Source organism: Suncus etruscus, chromosome 6, assembly GCF_024139225.1.
Source record: "Suncus etruscus isolate mSunEtr1 chromosome 6, mSunEtr1.pri.cur, whole genome shotgun sequence".
In the NCBI taxonomy this organism is placed as follows: domain Eukaryota; kingdom Metazoa; phylum Chordata; class Mammalia; order Eulipotyphla; family Soricidae; genus Suncus; species Suncus etruscus.
Window position 1 is genome coordinate 36350183 of NC_064853.1, and position 13525 is coordinate 36363707.

Below are 13525 nucleotides of genomic sequence, written 5' to 3' on the forward strand. Positions count from 1 at the left end.
GGTGAATGTCAGGATAGCTAGGTCCCAAGGGCGACCAGGGTCTGGAGCTGGGGCCACGAAGGGTGTGGGGCAGGTCTCGCAGCCACCTTCAGTTCTCTTGAGGCCTGCCCCTACTCCTGGTGCTGCTTCCCTCAAGACCAGTTTCTCCCTGCCCAGAGCTGAACTGAGGGGGTGGCCGAACTTATCAATTTCTGTTTCTGCAACACCTTGCCCCAAGTCACAGAAAGTCTGGAGCCCAGGCCTTAGCCTGGTGACACTCAGGGGGACTCCTGGGCGGGGCTCTGTGGGGGAGGCTGGAAGCGCAGGCCGGGCCCTCTGAGACAAGCCTGCATTCTTTCCACAGGCACTCCCGGCCCCACCCACAAAGCTCCAGCGGGGTCCCCTCCTGTGCTCAACCCAGCTTTCATCCGCCCCCTCTGTCTCTCCCTCCCCTGACTGTTGCTTCATTTCCCCAATCATCCTAGTGTGTGTGCTTACCTCTCTCCACCTGTTTGCAGCCCAGCCTTTCCTTCCTCACATTCCCCACTCTCTCACAAGACCCTCTGCTCAGCTCCTGGTCTCTGCTACCACTGAAGCTGCCCCCACCTCATCCCCAGAATTCACCCAGAGCTGCATCCACTGCCTTAGAGTCCTCCATGCTGGCCCCCAGGCACTGGGATTTCTTAAATCTCTGACATCTCCCTCAGAAATGTCTCCCTCTGGTTCATACCTCCAAGTCTCTCCCCATGTAAAAATAATAATAATGGGGCTGGAAAGATAACATGGAGGTAGACTGTTTGCCTTGCATGCAAAAGGACAGGACAGTGGTTCGAATCCTGGCATCCCATATGGTCCCCAGAGCCTGCCAGGAGTAACCCCTGATCGCTGCTGGATGTGACCCCAAAACCAAAAAATAAATAAATAATGGAGGGAAATGGGGGGGACATTGGTGGTGGGAAGATTACATTGGTCAAGGATGGATGGTATACATTCTATGACTGAAACCCCAGTATAAAAATTTTTGTAAACATGAGTGAGTAATCGGGCCCGGGAGAGATAGCACAGCGGCCTTGCAAGCAGCCAATCCAGGACCTAAGGTGGTTGGTTCAAATCCCGGTGTCCCATATGGTCCCCTGTGCCTGCCAGGAGCTATTTCTGAGCAGACAGCCAGGAGTAACCCCTGAGCACCGCCGGGTGTGACCCAAAACCCCCCCAAAAAAACAAACAAAAAAAAACATGGGTGAGTAAATAAAAACAACAACAACAATAGACAGAGAGATAGTACAGTGGGTAAGGTGCTTTTGCCTGGCATAAAGCCAGGTACAGGGCAGGCCTCACAGCAAATCTAGTCTATTTGTGTTTGTTTGTTTGTTTGTTTGTTTGTGGGCCACACCAAGTGGCTCTCCTGACTGCTGTGAAATTACTCCTGACAGGCTCACGGGACCATTTGGGATGATGGAGAACAAACTTAGATCGGGCGTGTGCAAGGAAAATGCCTTACCTGTTGTGCTATCACTCAGGCCTCCCCATCTTTCTTTTTCACCTTTCCTCCCCTCATTTTCTCCTCTCCTCTTTCTCCTCCACTCTTTTCCCCTCCCCTCCCCTCTTCTCTCTTCTTTTCTCAGTTTTCTTTTCTTTTTTCTCTTATCTTTTCTTCCTTTTTCTTTCTTTCTTCTTTCTTTTCTTTCTTCTTCCTCCCTTCCTCCCTCCCTCTCTCTTTCTCTCTTTCTCCCTTCCTTCCTCCCTCCCTCCCTCCCTCCCTCCCTCTCTCTCTTTCTTTCTTTCTTCTTTCTTTCTTTCTTTCTTTCTCTCTTTCTTTCTTTCTCTCTCTTTCTCTCTCTTCTTTCTTTCTTTCTTTCTTTTCTTTCCTCTTTCTTTTCTTTCTTTCTTTCTTTCTTTCTTTTCTTTCTTTTCTTTCTTCTTTCTTTCTTTCTCTTTCTTTCTTCTTTCTTTCTTTTTTTTTTCTTTCTTTCTTTCTTCTTTCTTCTTTCTTTCTTTCTTTTCTTTCTTCTTTCTTTCTTCTCTTTTCTTCTTCTTTCCTTCCTTCCTTCCTTCCTTCCTCTCTTTCTTTTTCCCTCTTTCTGTGATTGGGCTATACCAAGCAGTGCTTAGGGCTTATTCCTAGCTATACACTTAGGAATAATTCCTGGAGGTATTCAGGGGACCATATTGGATATTAGGGATCAAACCTAGGTCTGCTGTTTGCAAGACAACAACCTTTTGTACTATCTCTCCAGCCCTTGCCATCATTTTTATCTCCAAATAATTTCCTTTCTCCCTTTAAAGGCCCTTTAAAGTCTATGTTCATTTTCTCTATCCTATCACAGACCTGCTCAAGTCAGGAACTGGGTTGTATCTGCAGGCAGATAGTCCCTAAAGGTACCCGCATAAGATTCTCTCCAGTTCTGTGCCCATCTAAAACTTCTTGCCCCCTTCCTCACAACCTGATCCTAGCCCCCTCTAAGGAAGCCTCTCTATCATAGCTGGCAGGACTTCCTCTCAATTTCTGACCTCCTCTTTGCCAGACACAGAGTGGTGTCACCTCCACTCTTACTCCTATGAAAATGGCCCCTAATTTCTTAGGATCCTGCGAAATAGATCATATGACTACTCCTGGCCAATGGGCTATGGACAAAGGTAAATTTCTCAGTGGAAGGGCTGACACATGACTTTCTAGTTGTGCTCACAATCACGAAGCCCTCTCTGGGTTGGAAGAGCCTCAAGAGCAATGCAGCATGGAAAACTGAGTTGTCCTGGGAAAGGGCGCAATCCTGAGACATCCTAAGCCTGCATCAAACTTTAGATAAGCAAACAACAAAGTTGTGTTGTGTTGGTCCACTAAGGTTTAAAGATTGCTTGTTATCACAGCAAAACCTCTCCTATCTTGGCTCAGATAGCCTGCTCTGAGAGCTACTTCCTATCTCTAACCATCTGCTCCTCAAAGGGTGGTTGTGAAGATGGGTTATTAAGAGGTCCACACTCTGTCAGTGCATGTCAGGCCCATGGGCAGTCAAACCCAAGGATGAAGATGTCCTGGCTGGGCAGGAGTGTTGAACTGAATGCTTGTGTCCCTCCAGAACGTATATTCTGAATTCCTATTTGGGCTGGAGAGATAATACAGCAAGTAGGGCTCTTTCCTGGCATGTAACCAAACTGAGTTTGATCCATATGGTCCACTGAACACCACCATGAATAATTCCTAAGTGCAGAGCCAGGAGTAACCTCTGAGTATCACCATGACCCAAAACTAATAATCAAAAAACTTCCTAGTCTCCAATGTGATGCCTTGAGGGTGAGAACTTGGGGGAAGGTGATTTGGCTTAGGGGAGATTATACGCCCCCATCATGGTATTAATGTCCTTATGGGAAGAGGAAGGAACCAGAGTACCCTATTCTTCACCTTGGGTGGTGACAGTGAGAAGTGTCTGCCAGCCAAGGGGGATTCTCACAAGGAGCTAAATCAGAGGTTTATCTCACTCTATCTGGGACTTCCCAATCTCCATATCTGTGAGAAATATATGTTGGCTATTTAACAACCTTGTCTAACATAGTCTGTGATAGCAGCAAAGCAGATTAAGATGGGAGGACTCGGGGCGGGCGGTGGCGCTAAAGGTAAGGTGCCTGCCTTACCTGCGCTACCCTAGGACGGACCACGGTTCGATCCCCCGGCGTCCCATATGGTCCCCCAAGCCAGGAGCGACTTCTGAGCGCATAGCCAGGAGTAACCCCTGAGCGTCACCGGGTGTGGCCCAAAAACAAAACAAACAAACAAAAAAAAAAAGATGGGAGGACTCCAAGCAGCAGAGAGAACGAAGATAACTATGCTCAGGCAACCAAGATGACTAGACCAACTCCATGGATGAGATATGGAAGTCATCCATGAAGCGATAAGCTCTAGATAGGGGTGTATATACACCCCCAGTCTTCTTTAAACCCACTGATATTGATACAACTATGTGAAGATTGGAGGGTCAGGGATATAGCTCAGTGATAAAGCATATGATTTTCATGTATGATTCCCTATATGGAAAAGAAGAACCGGAGGGGGCTTCTAAAAAGTGTATGAGGGAAGCAAGAACAACTGTTATGACAGTTAAGCAACAATGCCATGAGCCATTATGTCAGGGACATGCACATGGCATGCTGAGGTCCAGAGCTGCTTCAAGCCCTTCATGCATATTTATTTATTCATTCGCTGCAAATAACAATCCCACAAGGCAGATATTTTTCCCCATTTTGTTCTCCGAGTTGCTCTTAACATCTTTTCATTAATTTCCTGAGTTGAGGGCAATGTGGGGCCCTCTTAAGCCCAACTTCTGGTCTAGTTTTGAGTTTCTGCAGATGAAGGCAAAGACAGAAGCTAAGGAAACTCAATTTGTAAGTGTTTGAGAATTGATACATCACTCCCAACGGACTCACATGGCAAAGCCTGACACTGTGTTGGAGTAACACTCATTCCCTGTTGTCCATCTTCCTGCTCCACTGCTTCTGCCCCTTGGCTTTGCAACAGAATATTCTAGTGGCCAGAGGAAGGTTCTGGAGAACATCAGAGGCTACCACTTGGATGTGTTGTATATCAAGGTGGCAGATGGGCTCTTCAAAAGGGGCAAACATGCCCAAAGAAAGTTTTGGGGTAGTAGGAGGGAAGAATGGGTTCCCCTTCCCCACCAGGTTCTCTGGAGACTATGAAGAGGGTCTGAAATTGCAGAAAGCATGTGGGGCCTCAGTGTTCGAGTCATTCAGGCACAACAATAAATTCAAAGGTGACACTTCCTGCCATAGTTGGGAGCTCATTTAATTCTATCAACCCATTCTGCAGATGAAGAAATCAAGGGTCAGAGAAACTGAGTTCACTCTGTAGTCCAAGAGTTCGGCAGACCCGGAATTCTTGCCCTATCTGCACGTCCAGCTGCCACCAAAGGTGCCAATCCTCTGAGAGAACGCCCATTTGATCCAGATTTCCTTCTGGGACAGGTTACCCGGGTCTCCCGCAGCCTGGCAGAGGTCTGTCTAGCAGGATGAGCCTCTGCCTCACCCGCCCACCCGTGTGCTAGGGACAGAAGGGGGACTTTATGTGCAATCTGCCCGACTCTCCAGAAAGCACTTAGGTTTATGATGTGCATGAAATTGATCGCCAGTTGGCGCAGCCCCCGCTCACTCAGTGCCAGCCTAGTGCTGGCAGGAGGCTGCCCACCCCACCCCCCTCTTTCAAGGAGCATCAGAGATGCCTGCCAAGGCCCCTCGTGAGGGTCCTTCTCCACTAACAAGTGCAGAGTCAAGTGGGGCGCTTTGCCCACAGGCCTTTCCACAGAGCCCATACCCCCACCCCAGAATAGTTCAATAGCTCCATGTTTTATGCCAATTCCAGCCTCTTCTGCTTCCCCTCTAATGAGCTGATGCTTTCAAAGGCCCCACTAATTGGTGTTTGCGCCTCGCACACCACGACACTTTGATAGTCACTTAGGACGTGAGTCCATCTATCACGTGCATGAAACTGGGTGCTGCTCACCTCACTGCACTAGGGGGGCTAAGATGGTGCATGTGGACATCCTGTGCCTTCCTTCCTTTAGGAAGAGTACATCTGTCCTGACACACACATGCGCACCCGTGTGAATAATGAGTGTACGTAGATGAATCTGAGTGCACCTGTATGGATGCATATACACCTATGCAAATACATGTGTACCTGTATAGATGGGTGTATTTGTGCAAAAACATGGATAGTTGTGTGAATACAATATGCACCTGTGTAGATAGGTATACACCAATATAGATAGACCCATATGTACCTGTGTAGATGGGTATATGTGTACATACATGGATCCATGTGTACCTGTGTGGATGAATGTGAAACTGCGAATGCATGTGCATCTATGTTTTCCTGTGTGGAAGCCATCTCTGTACAGACATAAATGCAGGTGCCTATGTAGATTAACGTGGACCTAGGTGGATGCACCTGCAATTGTGTGATACATAATCTAGGTAGATGTGCATACCTGTGAAGATTGTGTGCATGTGTGTGTACTTGTGCGGATGAGTATACATATATGGATCTGTGTGCAGCCATGTGGCTCTATGTGTAATTGCATGGATGTATATGTGTCTATGTGAAAGCATGAGCACCTATAAGTGCATGTACAATGTGCATATACATACATGTAGGTATATATGTGTATATCTACAGTAAACTGCACCTGTCTATGTCAGTATACAGGATGGAGTGCATTCATGATGTGTGAGTACACACCTGTGTTTTGTGTGCTTGCTTGGGCATCTGCTTGCAAGCATGTGCCTCTGGCTGTTTGTGAGGTTGGGACTGAAGTTGAAGTTGCAATGCAGCTGTTGGTGAGGGGGGGGTTGACTCGAATGCCGAGTGCCAGGGCAGTGAACAGGTGTGCATGTGGGCAGCAGGCTGATTGTGGCCTTGAAACGTCGTTGGAGTGACATCTCTCCATTTATTGTGCAGTGACATCTCTGTACACGTGGTACTTGGACATCTGCATAGGACACACAGGAAGGACATGAAGCACAGTCAAGGGCTGGGCTTTGGATCAGTTTTGGCATTTCCTCACTGTGTGACTTTGGGCTAAACACTTAGCTTCTCCTCATCATGAGTAAAAGTGGATGATAAAAGCATCTACCTCATATAGTGTGATTCACTGAGGGGGAAATAACACAAAGAACTGACAGGAACCTGCAAGATCCAGAGGGCATAGGGGTGTGCAGAATGGGGATCTTTATGCCTGGCCTCCTTAGTGCCTCCGTAGTGGGGATATGTCCTCTGACAGGGTGGGCGAGCTGTGGGGAGAGAACTGGTCGACCTACATCACATTGCAACAGCTCCACCTTGGAAATTTTGAAATTCAAACTGAGTTCCCACTCATGCAGCCAACCTGGGCGGGGTGGGAAGCGGGCACAGAGTCAGCGTGAGGTGCGGGTAGGGTGGGAAGGAGCTGTCAGCCAGACTCCTGGTAAGCAGTGGGAAGCCAGGGTGCTCCTGCTTCCTGAGGGAGAAGAGGCGGCTTCCAGAGGATGGAGGAGTACAGGCTCCCCAGAGCACAAAGGCACAGACCTGAGGCAAAGGAAAGTCCCACCTGCTTCCTGGCCTCAGGGACACATCCATGAATGGGACTTGGGCTAAAAACAGACAACACTGACCCTTGCTTCCTAAGCCAGAAGTCTAGCCCTGGTGCTTCCTGCATCTCAATCTAATTTTCTCATTTATTCACCTGGAAACTGAGGCCAGAGAGGTGGGAGCTGGGTCACGGCCAGAAACCAGTTAGACACTTTCCTATATGCACCCCTAAGCCTCTCCTTAGTCCCCTTCATTCACCATCCACTGAATACTCTTCCCATGCTAACTGGACTCCAACTCACCTGAAGGTTAGCTTGATGGGGGCCTCGGGTGCACTTTGCAGGAGTTCATGACCTCTAGATCTGGTACATGCACTGCCCCATAAAAAAATTATATCCAGGGGCAGGAGAGATAGCATGGAGGTAAGGCGTTTGCCTTGCATGCAGGTCGGTGGTTCGAATACCGGCATCCCTTATGGTCCCCCGAGTCTGTCAGGAGCGATTTCTGAGCATAGAGCCAGGAGTAATACCTGAGTGCTGCTGGGTGTGACCCAAAAACAAACAAAAAAATCATATCCAGTATGTATGATGTTTTTCATTTTGTTTGTTTGTTTGTTTGTTTGTGGGCCACACCGGCAATGCTCAGGGGTTACTCTTGGTTCTGCATCAGGAATTATTCTTACTGTTTTGGTTTTCTTTTTTTCTTGTTGGTATTCCCTAGACCATATAAGATGCCTGGGATTGAACCCAATTTTGGCCGTACGCAAGGCACGTACCCAACCCACTGCACTATCACCCCAGACCCCTTTCTTCATATTACAGGACAATTTTTATTTCTTTTCATTTGGGAGAGGTGAGGTGCTGGGCCATACCCAGCATTGCTCAGGGCTGCTTGCTCTGTTTTCTGCTCTTACTCTTGGTGCTGGGAACTCTGGTGCTGGGAACTCTGGTGCTCCAGGTGGTGCTGGAGATCAAACCCAGATCAGCCCTGTGCTAGGCAAGGACCTTAGTAACTGTGCTATCTTGCTGACCCTAGTTTTCTTACTTTTTCACAAATTAAAACTTGCAAAAATAATCAGCAGCAACAGCACTGGCACCTTATTCCCTGTTCTTCAGTCATCTCATCTCTGCCAGCCCTTAATAAGGGTTGTTATGGTGGCTGGAGTGATAGTACTGTGTAGGGTGCTTGCCTTACATGCAGCTAATTTGGGTCTGATCCCCAGCACTTCATATAATCCCCCATTTCCTGCCAGGAACCCAGGAGTAAACCCTGAGCAACCATAGATATGTCCCCCAAATCAGAAAAAAGGGGGTTGTCTCTACCCCCAAACCTTAATAACAACTTAAAAAAGACCCAGAATCAATGAAAATAGTCTTCCTAGATCAGTGCCTCATTTCTTCTCCTACCCACTTGCTCTTGCCAGGATCATGTGCCCTGAAGACCTGCCCAAATCTACATCTCATCCAAGTTCCCAGACCCCTGTCCAGCAGAGGGCACTGCCTGGGGGCTGGAAAGAGCTCAATGGGCTGAGTGCTTTGCAAACTGGAGACCTGGGTTCAATCCCTACCCAGCACTATCTGGTTCTCCAACACCACCAGGAGTGACCCTCCAGGACCCTACTGGGAGTAGCCCCTGAACACCACTGGCTGTTACCCCCAAATAAAAATTATCACAAAAAGACAAAAATCACAGGCGGGTTTGAACCTCAGTATCCTCCAGTGTCCTCCAGGGGAATGGCAGTCAACCAGGGAGCCCAGAGGGCAGGAGTAGCAAAGGACCCCCCTCCCCAACCTGGCACCCCACCCACCCAGCCGGAGGCCTGTCTGCCTTCCTGAGCTCATTAGCAGCGGGTCACCGTTCAGCAGGAAAGACAAGGCGTGGGTTCTGCGGGCGTTCATTAGCCGGAGAGGAACAGTGTGTGTGAAATTAGCAGTCACCTGAGGACCTCGATAATTTCATAATTAGGAGGCCTAATGGCTCCAGCTCTGGATGCCAAATGACTTAACCCCTTGCCTGCTGGACACCTCACCCCCAGCCCTGGGTTGCAGGGGAGGTCCTACAGGCCAGCTCCGTGTAAACCCCTCCCAACAGCCCCATCATGTGCCTTTCTGCACCCCAGCGCCCAGCACTGGCAGTTTATGGAGTGAATAAATGAACGAACAGGTGTCTGGATGGGGAAAGAGTCTCAGACCCTCTGCAGGTGCTTGAGGAGGAAGGATGCTCCACCTGCAGGGGGGTGTGCGGCTGAGCACGTGTGAACATGTGGGGCTTGCACATGTGAGAGTGATCTCGGGGCACATACATGTGGCTATGCTCTCAGCTTCTCAGAGTCCTGTGTGTTTGCACATGTGTGTATGTGTCCATGACTATTCATATGTGCCATTCTCATGCTGCTGTATCCTACCTGGAAACATCTCTCCTGGTCCCTCCTATGTGGCTCGAGAATGTGGCTCCAAATGGGAACGTTTGAGGGGCTCTCTCAACTGCCTAGATGGAACCTGAAACGGTTTCTGGGCACTGCTTTGTGAGTAAGTGTATTGGTTTCACTGAGACCATGTTTATTTGGGACCCTGCTGCTAAGAATGAGAGGATAATGTCCCCTCCTTTGGGGGCAGGAGGATAGCTCAGTAGAGCATTTGCCCTGCATGTGTAAGGACTTGGGTCAGATCCCTGACATCACAAAATAGTCACCCACTCCCTTTAGCATAGGGAAAGCTGCATTTAGCAACCTCTAAAGACCCCCCACCTTGTCTTTCTCATCCTATTCCCCTTCCTCCATATTTTCCCCAGGACCTAAAGTAGGGGGAGGCCTTCCCCAGTGGTTCTGAGCCCCTTTTCTGTGACCTGGCTTCACTCCCTTAATTGTAAAGCAGAAGTGGGGGGAAAAGAAGGAGGAAATGGTAGAAGAGGAGGTACAAGAACAATGACAGAGGAGAAGAGAAAGGAGGGGGGTGTAGGCGATGGAGGGGAAGTCCCAAGGAGGTGAGAGGAGAGAGGAGAGATGCCAGAGAGAGAGGAGAGGGAAGGAGACTGAGAGCATTACCGGCACTTAAAAAGCGAGCAGCTTCTTCTTCTTTGGCACAAATAATGGCTTTTTATGAATAAATCATGTGTCAGACGCCTCCCAGGGAGTGGGCATGGAGGGGGGCCCGTCTGCTGGGCTCCAAGGCTGGCGGGGAAGGGCCAGTTGTGGACCCCCAGCTGCAGGGTGTCGCCCCCCTCTTTCTCGGGCTGGGGCCCAGCAGGACAGACGCTGGCTCTGGAATGAGCAGTGGCTGAGCCAGGCAGAGGGCAGCCATTACTCGGAGGTGGTCTCTGCTCCTGCTCCAGAGCCTGGCCAGAGCCCAGGGCTGGGAGTGTCTCCCACTCCCCCCCTCCTTTCCCACAGCAGAAGCCGCTCCTGGCAGGGGCACACCCGCTCTGCTGCACCCGGCAGAGGCGTGTGCCAAGATGGGCAGACACACCCAGGGAGGGGACTTGAGTGCGCTGCGCACATAGGGACGAATGCCACAGCCCCTGCACACATGTGGGTGCCTTCAGAGATGGGGCCACTGTCATCCCCCCCACATGGGCCCACACACACAGAGGCATATGGGCGTCATGGACACACACAGACCTGCACATGCACCCCAGCAGCCTCCTTCCCTCAGCCTGGGGGAGGGGGCTTTACAGCCCATCTGGAGCCCAGACCCAGTGGGCCTGTCCAGGAGCCTGGCTGTGGGGTGGGGTTGAGACACTTCCCACCCCACCCCACCCCACCCCACAGGGAGGTCCTCCCCCAACCTGACTTGCTCTGGTCCTGCTGGTTCCAAACTTCTTCACTCTTAGTGCTCCAAGTCACCACAAGACGGCCTGGGAATGTAAAGGACAGTGTCCTAGCAAGAATACCAATTCTGCCTTTGCCAATAATAAGACCCCAAAGAATTTCTTTTTTTTTTTTTTTTTTTTTTTGGTTTTTGAGCCACACCCGTTTGACGCTCAGGGGTTACTCCTGGCTATGTGCTCAGAAATCGCCCCTGGCTTGGGGGGACCATATGGGACACCGGGGGATCGAACTGCAGTCAGTCCTACGCTATCGCTTGCAAGGCAGATACCTTACCTCTAGCGCCACCTTCCCTGCCCCAATAAGACCCCAAAGAATTTCAATCCTTTCCCTTAACATGAACCAGCCTGATGCTACTGCCCAACTTCCAGTCCAGGCTACAGCCAGGCTTTCTTCTTAGGCTTAAACCCTGTCACACACTCCTGGAGCCTCATGACCAGGGTTTGCCTTCTCCTTACCCTCCAGCTGCCCTTGCTCAATCCTGTTGTTCCTTCTGGTGCCAAGGCATCTTCACATGTTCCTTGGAGCAAAACCTTGAGTCTCCTGCTCTCCCTTCAGTGTCTCCTAAATCCCACAAAACGTATGTCCCAGCCCAAACTCTTCCCTGCTCTCCCTCTCCACCCCACTCCAAATCATTTGACTGTTCTCTCCACGTGGACATTGTTTTTTTTTTTTTGGGGGGGGGGTCACACCTGGCAATGCTCAGGGGTTACTCCAGGCTCTATGCTCAGGAATTGCCCCCAGCAGGCTCGGGGGACCATATGGAATGCCAGGATTTGAACCACCGTCCTTCTGCATCCAAGGCAAACACCCTACTTCCGTGCTCTCTCTCTCTCTCTGGCCCCATCCACGTGGACACTTCAGGCCCCACTTGCCCAATGCCAAGGCCTCCCAGTCATCCTGTGCGTATGTTACTGAACATCCCTTCCAGATTCCACACACTCCCTTAGTCCTCTCTCTAGGTGAACCTGTCTGAGGCTGAGTACATTCCCTTCCTGGGGCTTTCCTACCCGAACATCCTGTCCCAGGGAATGTGGTGTCAGTCATATACTGGCATATCTCTCTAGGTTTTTGGGTCACACCTGGTGATGCTCAGGGGTTACTCCTGGCTATGTGCTCAGAAATCCCCTGGCTTGGGGGACCATATGGGATGCTGGGGGATACAATCACAGTCCATCCTAGGTCAGCTGTATGCCACGCAAAAGCCCTACTGCTGTGCCACGGCATCTCTTACCTCTTCCCTGGTCTTCATCCGATCCAACAGCAAGTTCCAAGGACGTGACAGCCCCATATGTGGAAGCCTATATGGAAACTACTCATTTTCTTCAGTCTCACTGTGAGCCCTCTCCCTACTTTCTCCCTCATGAGTCCCCACCAGCCTCTGCTTGCTTGGATTAATATGCCTGGCCTATGTGCTTCACCTTTATGTAATCTTTTCAATCTCATTTTTTTTTCATTCTGGAACCAATTGACTTCACTTGGGATCTCTAAAGACACCTTTCTTTCCTTCTGTCCAAATTCCCCCCTCCCAATGATACTCATTCTTCAAATTTCAACAGGGACAGCACTGTCTCCAGGCAAGTTCCCCAACTTCTCCAGCCTGAGATGGGTGCAGCTAAGCCTTTCATGCTCACAGCAGCCTCCTGTACTCTTCCATTTATTGAGTCTTGGTTCTAGAATGCTCCTTGCCTTGTTCTATGCCTCTCAGTTCCTGGAGGACAGACACTGCGCTAGGAGAACAGGTGCTCCCAAAACTTGGGAAAGAAAAAACAGCCAGCAAAAGGGCATACATTTTCCTGTGCATACGTGGGGGTGTGGGGAGAAGTCTTTACCACCCAGATCCAGCTCGGGCAGGCAGGGATGACTACTACCAGCCCAGAGGCGTCTGTTCACGGGAACAAGTGTTGTAGCTAATCTCAAAGGCTGGGTACTAGGCAGCTCAGTAAATAGCTTCTCTCAAAGCCCAAGCTCTTTCTGGACCATTTATCCAGCATCCTGAGACTTCTGGCAAAAGTTCCCAGAAACTTGCGGGTCTTATGTGTTCTGCCGGTGCAAAGGGAGTCCCCCAGGAAGGCCTGATGCCTATGCACAAAGTCACAATGGGGTTCAGCATAGGGGCTGGCTCGCTCCCCGCCCCCTCCGCCCCCTCTGGGTTAGATAAGCTCTGTTGCCCTCCCCTCCCAGCCCAAGGCGCGGGAAATATTTAAAACAATTTTATTCATGAAAATATGCTGTACAATGCACTCTACACGGCCTCGACACGGCACACACACGCACACGCACACGCTGACGGCACGGTACACTGCCTACGATATGCGCTGGGGGCGCCTGCCCACAGCCTGCCCCGATGGGACGCTTATAAATACGGGAGGGAAGGAGGGAGGAGTGGAGGGGAGGTGGGGAACTGTGTCCGGGACGGGGAGCAGAAGGGGGCTCGGGAGCCAGGGGTGGGAGTGGGCAAGGAAGACAGACTGGGTGACCAGAAAGAAGGGAGGAGGTTCAGAAGCCAGCACCGGCGAGGGGCGAGGAGGGGACGGGGACAGGGTGGAAGAGGAGGTGGCTGGACCACCAGGACTGGACTGGGCCCGAGCTGGAGGTGGCATAAGACTCAGGACACTGCTCCAGTGGGGAGCGTGTCACCCGGGCAT

At 50.4% G+C, this 13525-nt stretch overlaps 1 protein-coding gene across 1 annotated transcript in view; it reads right to left on the reverse strand.

The window, feature by feature from the left end:
• CTPS1 (CTP synthase 1) overlaps positions 1-13525 on the reverse strand; it is a 1052426-nt gene that overhangs the window by 635138 nt on the left and 403763 nt on the right. The window lies entirely within an intron of this gene.